Below are 11280 nucleotides of genomic sequence, written 5' to 3'. Positions count from 1 at the left end.
ACCAAGGAACAGCACAGACACATAAACTGAAATTCCCTCCCTGCTCAGGAGCCTGCCCAACAGCAGAGGTCCCCAACCTTTATGGCATTGATTCCTAAAAGACAATTTTTCCACAAACTGGGGGTGGGGGATGATTTGAGGATGATCCTCATAAGGAGCTTGCAACCAAGATCCCTCGCAAGCTCAGTTCACAGCGGGGTTCGAGCTCCTAGAAGCATCTAATGCCTTCCCCTGATGACCTGTGATGGTGAGAAGGCTATTATTTGTTTTGATATCTTCTTTTGGCTTCCCTGGTAGTTCAGTTAGTAAAAATCCACCTGCAATGCAGGAGACACCAGTTCAATTCCTGGATCGGGAAGATCTGCTGGAGAAGGGATAGGCTACCCACTCCAGTATTCTTGGGTTTCTCTTGTGGTTCAGCTGGTAAAGAATCTGCCTGCAATATGGGAGACCTGGGTTTGATCCCTGGGTTTGGAAGATCCCCTGGAGAAGGGAAAGGCTACGCACTCCAGTTTTCTGGCCTAGAGAATTCCATGGACTATATATTCCATGGGGTCACAAAGAGTCCGACACGACTGAGAGCTTTCACTTTCAGTCTTGTGAAGAACCTGTTAAAACTTTTGCCCACTTTACAGTGGATTGTCTGTCTTTTTCACGGCCATATGCGGGTGTTATTCATATTTTCTTTCAATGTATGTATTTACTGCTAGTATCTTCTGCCCTGTACTTACTGTTTCATTCTCTTTTTTTTTTTTTTTATTTTTATTTTTTTTTTATTTTTTTTTTCCAGTGGGTTTTGTCATACATTGATATGAATCAGCCATGGATTTACATGTATTCCCAATCCCGATCCCCCCTCCCACCTCCCTCTCCACCCGATTCCTCTGGGTCTTCCCAGTGCACCAGGCCGGAGCACTTGTCTCATGCATCCCACCTGGGCTGGTGATCTGTTTCACCATAGATAGTATACATGCTGTTCTTTTGAAATATCCCACCCTCACATTCTCCCACAAAGTTCAAAAGTCTGTTCTGTATTTCTGTGTCTCTTTTTCTGTTTTGCATATAGGGTTATCGTTATCACCTTTCTAAATTCCATATATATGTGTTAGTATGCTGTAATGTTCTTTATCTTTCTGGCTTACTTCACTCTGTATAATGGGCTCCAGCTTCATCCATCTCATTAGGACTGGTTCAAATGAATTCTTTTTAATGGCTGAGTAATATTCCATGGTGTATATGTACCACAGCTTCCTTATCCATTCATCTGCTGATGGGCATCTAGGTTGCTTCCATGTCCTGGCTATTATAAAAATAAACTCAAAATGGATTAAAGATCTAAATGTAAGACCAGAAACTATAAAACTCCTAGAGGAGAACATAGGCAAAACACTCTCCGACATAAATCACAGCAAGATCCTCTATGACCCACCTCCCAAAATATTGGAAATAAAAGCAAAACTAAACAAATGGGACCTAATGAAACTTAAAAGTTTTTGCACTACAAAGGAAACTATAAGCAAGGTGAAAAGACAGCCCTCAGATTGGGAGAAAATAATAGCAAATGAAGCAACAGACAAAGGATTAATCTCAAAAATATACAAGCAACTCCTGCAGCTCAATTCCAGAAAAATAAATGACCCAATCAAAAAATGGGCCAAAGAACTAAACAGACATTTCTCCAAAGAAGACATACAGATGGCTAACAAACACATGAAAAGATGCTCAACATCACTCATTATCAGAGAAATGCAAATCAAAACCACAATGAGGTACCATTACACACCAGTCAGGATGGCTGCTATCCAAAAGTCTACAAGCAATAGATGCTGGAGAGGGTGTGGAGAAAAGGGAACCCTCTTACACTGTTGGTGGGAATGCAAACTAGTACAGCCACTATGGAAAACAGTGTGGAGATTTCTTAAAAAACTGGAAATAAAACTGCCATATGACCCAGCAATCCCACTTCTGGGCATACACACTGAGGAAACCAGATCTGAAAGAGACACGTGCACCCCAATGTTCATCGCAGCACTGTTTCATTCTCTTAACGGTGTTTTTTTTTTATCATAAGTCACAATATCTTTGTGTATGTTGTTCAGTTTTGTTCTTCTTCAAGATTATCTTGACTATTCTAGGCCCTTTTGAAATAAAAACTCTGAAATGACCTCTGTGCTAATCTAGCATTTTCAAGTCTTCAGATTTAAATTCCTTAAATTACCCAGCAGAGGGTACTATACTACAACCAAGAAAAGCCAGCCTAAATCTGGATTTGGAGGAAAGAGGTTTGTTAATGTTGTGCTTTTGTCTTTCCATACCAGAAAAGAAGAATCTTCAGTTTCACTTTGCATGGTCTGGCTAATTAGCATGCCTGGCAGATGCAACTACCAGCTGAATTATTATACCAACAGTTGTTGCATTGAGAACTTTTTTGATGATCATGAATGAAAGGTCATTCAACATTTGCAAGGACTTTCATCTTCTTTATTACCACCATTTTTTATGGTACTGACTGAAGTAACTTCTGTTGCTTTTTGAAAACCTTTCCAGAAGTCATTGTTTCTGTTAAGAGTCTGGTTTCCCTTTTCCAACCTCAAAATAGAAAAGATGACCCCAAAAATATTATAAATCCTTTAGTTAAAAGTTTTCTTTGAGACAAATATCATATGGTATCACATATAGGTAGGTAGAGTCTAAAATATGATACAAATGAACTTATTTACAAAATGAAAACATACTCACAGACATAGAAAACAAATTTGTGATGACGAAAAGAGAAAGAGGATGGGGGAGGGATAAATTAGGAGATTGGGATTAGTAGGTACAAACTATTATATATAAAATAGATAAACAACAAGTTCCTACTGTATATATAGCATATGGAACTATCTTGTAATAAACTATAATGGAAAAAAATACGAAAAAGAATATATATCCCCTTTGTCATTTATCAAATGTCTATAAATGCTGGACTCTATCCCTTGTTTTACTAAGCTTCACTTTATTGTGCTTTGAAAATATTGCATTTTTGCAAATTGAAGGTGTGTGGCAACCTTGCTTTGAGCAAGCCATTTTTTCAACACCATTTGCTCATTTCTTGTCTCTGTGTCAAATTTTGGTAATTCTAGCAACATCAAACTGGTTCATCATTATTATATTTGTAGTGATATTTTATATTATCACTGTAATTGTTTTGGGGAGCCACGAATTGCACCCACATAAAATTTAATCGATAAAGGTATGTATTCTGACTCCTTCACCAACCGTTGTTCTACTGAGGGTAAAACATGACCAAATAACATTGTATGCAACAGAGAAATCATTCGTGAAAGGAAAAGTCAATCAATGCAGCAAACTTTACTGTAGTCTTATTTTAAGAAATTGTCGCAGCCACCCCAACCTTCAACAACCACCACCCTGATTAGTCATCAGCCTTCAAGACTGAGAAAAGACCCTCCACCAGCAAAAGGATTATGACTCACTGTAGACTCAGATGATGGTTAGCATTTTTCAGCAACTAAGTATTTTCTTAAAGGTATGTACATAACTTCCCTCATGGCCAGATGGTAAAGAGTTTGCCTGTAACACAGGAGATCCAGGTTCAGTCCCTGGGCTGGGAAGATCCCCTGGAAAAGGGCATGGTTACCTAATCCAGTATTCTTACCTGGAAAATTCCATGGACAAAGGAGCCTGGCGGGCTCGAGAGGGCTCAGGCTTCAGTAGCTTCAGCAACGTGCCAACTTAGTTGCTTCACATCATGTGGGATCTTGCCAGATAAGGGATCAACTTCATATCTTCTACATTAGCAGGCGGATTCTTTACCACTGAGCCACCAGAGAAGCCCCTAAAAAGGTTAATTAGTTTGCTTTTTTAATGTGGTATTGGTGAAAAAATTAACAAATATCAGTGGGAAGAAGAGAGATTCAGAAATAGACCGATACATATATGGTCAATAGATTTTCAGGAAAATGGCTAAAGCAGTTCACTGTGCACCAAAAATCTTTCTAGCAAATCTGTTTTTAGCAAAACAGAACATCTTACGGGGAAAAGAATTAAGCTCTACTTTTTCCTCATATTAAGCACAAAAAAAATAACTTACAATATATTTAATTACAAAATCTTTGTTCAAATACACAAAAATTTCTTAGAACACCAAAACACAATGATAAAGAGAAAAAATATGAAAAACTACACAAACAAATTTGAAACTTTTGCTCTTGCAGACATCATTTTAAAAATTAAAAGGTTTCATGAACTGGAAGAGAATATTTGCAACAAATATGCCTGACAAAGAGCTTATATCCAGAATACAATAAAAACTCCTACAATTCCATAATAAGACATAACCCAAATGTCCATCAACAGGAGGATGGATAAATCAGATGAAGTAGTCATACAATGGAATGTCAGGGAAACAATGCCCCATGAATATTTTCACATCTCTGGACAGTTTGTCTTCAAACGAAATTGGCACACCATAGCACATTTCTTCTTCCCCAGACTCACAGTGCTCCTCACATTACAAGGGTGTTAGACCTGGAGCCATATGTTCCCATTCAAAGGATAATAAAACTTATCTCCCCCAGAGCCTAATGATTGCAGGACAGGGTAGGGACTTTCCCCTTTTCCCTTCCTGAGACAATTTGTTTACTTTCCCAAGTGTTTGTTCACATTGGAAAGATAAGGGTTTTTTTTTTCCTTTTTCAGAAAGGTAGGTAGCAGTTAGTGAAAGTGAAGTCACTAAGCCATGTATAATCTATTTGAACTTCCAGACTCATAATCGAGGACTTCCTCTCCTCTTTCTCATGCATAGGATATCTACTTGGCTCTCATCAGACCACCTCAGAAGAGGGAGAAAAGAGCATGGAAAACGGATGCCGTTGTGCTATCTGTGGTGCTTCACTGGCGGCTCAGTGGTAAAGAATCTGCCTGCCAGTGCAGGAGACGTGGGTTTGATCCCTAGGTCGGTAAGATCCCCTGGAGAGGAAATGGCAACCCACTCCAGTATTCTTGCCTGAGAAATCCCATGGACAGAGGAGCCTGGTGGGCTACAGTCCATGGGTCAACAAAGAGCTGGACATGACTTAGCAACTAAATGACAAACAACGATAATAGTAATTCTGATCTCTGCCCTAGAAACCTTTTGCTTTTGGCACAGAAATGAAGGAATGCAGATATTAAAAGCTTGTCATGGAACACTTCCTAGTAATGAAAAAAGGATTAAAATTACTGATACATGTTATAACATGAATGAACCTCAAAGACATTATGTGGAACAAAAGAAGACATGTGCCAAAAAAAAAGTACATACTATCTGGTTCCATTAATAGGAAGGGCAAGAAGAGTAAAACTAATCAAATGTTGGGACTTCCCTGGCAGTCCCATGGTTAAGAATCTGCCTTTCAATGTAGGGGACAAGGGTTCAATCCCTGGTCAGGGAACTAAGATCCCATGTACCTCAGGGCAACTAAGCCTGCTAACCACTGCTCTCCACAGCCTGGACTCCACAATGAAGATCCTGTGTGCCACAACTAAGACCCAATGCATCCAACTAAATAATTTTTTTTAACCTAATAAAATAGTAATGGAAGTCACAATACTGGCTATGTTAGAGGGATGTGAGAGGAGCATGTGGGAATTTTCTTGAGTGCTAGAAATATTCTAACTTGATCTATACTTGGTAACATAGTTGTGTATCCATGAAAAATTTAAGTAAATTTTTTGCACCTTATTTTACATATGTTATGACTTAATAAAAAATGTTTTTTTAAAAAGTCTCCACTGGTTGTTTTGTGGGAATTGGAAAGTAATTCTAAAATTTATTTGGAAATCCAAAGGGAAAAAAAAAAATAGCCAGGGTACTTGAATAAGAACAAAGTAGAAGGATTTGCTTTACTAGCAAAAAGATAATTAAAGCAGTGTGGAATTAGCACAGTGATAGACAAACAGACTAACAGAACAAGAGTTTGGTCCATAAACAAACCCATTCACGGATGACAGTTTATGAAGAGTTCCAAGAAAAGGATGATTTTTCAGTAAATAGTGCTGGGTCAGCTGGACTCTTAAACAGTTAAACTGGAATCCTTACTTCACATTATACATAAAAATCAATTCCAGGTGGATCATAATTTGAAATGTGAAAAATTAAACAAAAAAAGACTTCAGGAGATAACTTAGAAGAATACTGTCATGACTTTGGATAACAGTTTTTAAAGAGGACAGAACAAAAACAATAACCATAAAAGAACTAATTGGCAAATTAGATTTGATTACATGTAAGGATTTCTTTTGTTACTCTCAAGAGTGAAAAAAGGCAAGCCACAACAAGAGGGAAAATATTTGCAACATGCTGCTGCTGCCAAGTCGCTTCAGTCACCACCAGGCTCCCCCATCCCTGGGATTCTCCAGGCAAGAACACTGGAGTGGGTTGCCATTTCCTTCTCCGATGCCTGAAAGTGAAAAGTTAAAGTGAAGTCGCTCATATATAACAGCAAAAGGTGTCATATTTAGAAGATGTAACAAATTCCTTCAAAACAATTAAAAACAAAATTAAAAGACACAATTTAACAGAAAAAAGAATTGAAAAGAACTTAAGCAGATCCATGACACAAGAACTAGTATCTATTATCCAAGTGGCTAATAAACTTGCCAAAAAGTTCTTAACATCATTAATCATCAGAAAAATGGAAATGAAAGCCACTATCACATAACTCTACATATCTTATAAAATGGCAAAAATTATGAACCCTGAAAATATCAAATATTAGAAAGAAGTGAAAAAAGAACTCTCATTATCCTGACGGGGGTGTGAATTGTGTAAATTCTTCAACTACTTCAGAAATCAATTTTGGCAGTAAGTTACTTAAGTTACAGAAGTTGAAATTAGGTCTGTCTTATCCAGCAATTATACTTCTGGGTATGTATTTGGCAGAAATATGTGCACCCAAGCAAGAGACACATACAACAATGTTCAAAACAGTACCATTGCTAATAGTCCTGAACCAGAAACAATCTAAATGCCATCAAAAATAGAGTAAATAAATAAATGATGGCATCGCCATCCAATAAATAACTTCTCGGCAAGACAGCACAGCTATAGGCAGTGACACAGGTAACTCTCATAGCCTAGTGCCGAATGACAGAAGACAGAATACACCCTGTGTGATCTGGGGAAGAAGAGAAAGGGCAGGAGAGGGGTTTCCATCGGGTCAGAACTGTTCCGTTTCCTGAAGTGAGTGATGCTGACCAATGCTTGCACTTTGTAACTCACTGAGCTATAATTTAGCACTGGAAAAGGTCAGTTTTCATTCCAATCCCAAAGAAAGGCAATGCCAAAGAATGTTCAAACTACTGCACAACTGCACCTATCTCACACACTAGAGAAGTAATGCTCAAAATTTTCCAACCAAGGCTTCCACAGTACGTGAACCATAAACTTCCAGATGTTCGGGCTGAATTTAGAAAAGGCAGGGGAATCAGAGATCAGATTACCAACATCTGTTGGATCATAGAAAAAGCAAGAGAGTTCCAGAAAAACATCTACTTCTGCTTTATTGACTATGCCAAGGCCTTTGACTGTGTGGATCACTACAGTTTATAGTGAAAACTGTTAAAAAGATGGGAATACCAGATCACCTTACCTGCCTCCTGAGAAATCTGTATACAGGTCAAGAAGCAACAATTAGAACCAGACATGGAACAACAGACTTGTTCCAAATTGGGAAAGGGGTACATTGAGGCTGTATATTGTTACCCTGATAATTTAACTTCTATGCAGAGTACATTATGCAAAATGCTGGGCTGGATGAAGCACAAGCTGGAATCAAGATTTCAAAGAGAAATATCCATAACCTCAGATATGCAGATGATACCACCCTTATGGCAGAAAGTGAAGAACTAAAGAGCCTGTTGATGAAGGTGAAAGAGGAGAGTGAAAAGTTGGCTTAAGAAAATAGCAATAGGAACATATATATCAATAACTACTTTAAATGTAAACAGATTAAATGCTTCAACCAAAAGACACCGACTGGCTGAATGGATATAAAAACAAGACCCATATATGTGCTCTCTATAAGAAACCCACTTCAGACTTCAAGACACATATAGATTGAAAGTGAAAGGATGGAAAAATATATTCCACGCAAATGGGAAGCAAAAGATAGCTGGAGTAGCAATCCTCATATCAGACAAAATAGACCTTAAAATAAAGAAGATTACAAGAGATAAGAAAGAACACTACATAATGATCAAGGGATCAATCCAAGAGGAAGATATAACAATTTTAACTATCTATGCACCCAACATAGGAGCACCTCAATACGTAAGACAAATACTAACAGACAGAAAAGGAGAAATTGACAGTAACACAATAATAGTACAAGACTTCAACACCCCACTCACACCAATGGACAGATCACCAATACAGAAAATTAACAAGAAAACACAAGTCCTACATGATACATTAGATGAGATGGATCTCACTGATATCTTCAGGACATTCCATCTAAATGCAGAAGAATACACCTTCTTCTGACATGCACATGGAGCATTCCCCAGGATAGACCACATCTTGGGTCACAAATCAAGCTTCAGTAAATTTAAGAAAATTGAAATAATATCAAGCATCTTCTCTGACCACAATTCTATGAGACTAAATATCAATTACAAGAAAAAAAAATTGTTAAAAAAAAAACCCACAAGCACATGGAGATTAAACAATACATTTCTAAATAACCAACAGGTTACTGATGAAATCAAAAGGGAAATAAAAAAATTTCTAGAAATAAATGAGAATGAACACATGACAACTCAAAACCTCTGGGATGCAGCAAAAGCTGTTCTAAGAGGGAAGTTTATAGCAATACAACACTACCTCAAGAAACAAGAAAAATATTGAATAGACAACCTAACTTTACACCTAAAGCAACTGGAAAAAGAAGAAGGAAAACAAATTAGTAGAAGGGAAGAAATCATAAAGATCTGAGCAGGAATAAATGAAAAAGAAATGAAAGAAACAATAGTAAAGATTAATAAAACTAAAAGCTGGTTCTTTGAGAAGATAAATAAAATTGACAAACCTTTAGCCAGATTCATCAAGGAAAAAAAGCGAGTAGAATCAACTTAAAAAAATTAGAAATGAAAAAGAAGAGGTTATGACAGACAATGCAGAAATGCAAAGGATTATAAGAGACTATTATGAACAACTACATGGCAATAAAATAGATAACTTGGAAGAAATGGACAGATTCTTAGAAAAGTTCAATCTTCCAAGACTGAATGAGGAAGAAATAGAAATTATGAATAACCCAATTACAAACACTGAAATTGAAGCTGTGATCAAAAATCTTCCAAAAAAAAAAAACAAAAGCCCAGGACCAGATGGCTTCACAGGAGAATTTTATCAAAGATTCAGAGAAGAACTAATGCCTATCCTTCTAAAACTCTTTCAAAAAATTGCAGAGGAAAGAATACTTCCAAACTCATTCTATGAGACCACCATCACCCTGATACCAAAACCAGACAAAGACAACACACAAAAAGAAAACTACAGGCCAATGTCACTGATGAACATAGACACAAAAACTCTCAACAAAATTTTAGCAAACAGAATTCAGCAACACATCAAAAAGCTCATACACCATGATCAAGTTGGGTTTATTCCAGAGTTGTAAGGATTCTTCAGTATATGCAAATAAATCAGTGTCGCACACCATATTAACAAATTGAAAGATAAAAACCAAATGATAATCTCAATAAATATAGAAAAACCCTTTGACAAAATTCAGCATCCATTTATGATTAAAACTCTTCAACAAATGGGCATAGAAGGAACCTACCTCAACATAGTAAAGGCCATATATGATAAGCCTACAACAAACATTACTCTCAAAGGTGAAAAACTGAAAGCACTCCACCTAAGATCAAGAACAAGACAAGGGTGTCCACTTTCACACTATTATTCAACATAGTTCTGGAGGTCCTAGCTACAGCAGTCAGAGAAGAAAAAGTAATAAAAGGAATCCAGATCAGAAAAGAAGACCTAAAGCTCTCACTGCTTGCAGATGGCATGATACTGTACATGGAAAACTCTAAAGATAGTATCAGAAAATTACTAGAGCTAATCAGTGAATTTAGCAAAGTTGCAGGATACAAAATCAACACACAGAAATCACTTGCACATGTATCTACTAACAATGAAAAATTAGAAAGAGAAATTAAGGAATCAACCCCATTCACCACTGCAACAAAAAGAATTAAATATCTAGGAATAAACTTACCTAAGGAGACAAAAGAACTGTAAACCAAAGACTATAAGACACTGATGAAAGAAATCCAAGATGACATAAACAGATGGAGAGATATTCCATGTTCCTGGGTAGGAACAGTCAATATTGTGAAAATGACTATACTGCCATCACAATCTACAGATTCAATGTGATCCCTATCAAATTACCAAGGCATTTTTCACAGAACTGGAACAAAAAATTTCACAATACATATCAAAACACAAAAGACCCCAAATAGCCAAAGTAGTCTTGAGAAAGAAGAATGGAGCTGGAGGAAGCAACCTTCCTGACTTCAGACTATACTACAAAGCTACAGTCATCAAGACAGTATGGTGCTGGCACAAAAGCAGAAATATAGACCAATGGAACAAGATAGAAAGCCCAGAAATAAACCCACACACTTATGGGTACCTTATTTTTGACAAGGGAGGCAAGAATATACAGTGGGGCAAAGACAGTCTCTTCAATAAATGGTGCTGGGAAAACCGGACAGCTACATGTAAAAGAATGAAATTAGAACACTTCCTAACACCATACACAAAGATAAACTCAAAATGGATGAAAGACCTACATGTAAGACCAGAAACTATAAAACTCTTAGAGGAAAACTTAGGCAGAACACTCAATGACTTAAATCAAAGCAAGATCCTCTATGACCCACCTCCTAGAGTAATGGAAATAAAAACAAAAGTAAACAAGTGGGACCTGATTAAACTTAAAAGCTTTTGCACAGCAAGGGAAACTATAAGCAAGGTGAAAAGACAACCCTCAGAATGGGAGAATATAATAGCAAATGAAACAACTGACAAAGGATTCATTTCCAAAATATGCAAGCAGTTCGTATAACTCAAGACCAGAGAAACAAACAACCCAATCAAAAAGTGGGGAAAAGACCTAAACAGACATTTCTCCAAAGAAGACATACAGATGGCTAACAAACACATGAAAAGATGCTCAACATCGCTCATTATTAGAGATGCAAATCAAAGCTACAATG

The sequence above is a fragment of the Cervus elaphus genome, chromosome 26, assembly GCF_910594005.1.
Source record: "Cervus elaphus chromosome 26, mCerEla1.1, whole genome shotgun sequence".
Lineage (NCBI taxonomy): Eukaryota > Metazoa > Chordata > Mammalia > Artiodactyla > Cervidae > Cervus > Cervus elaphus.
Note: the sequence above shows the minus strand (reverse complement) of the source record.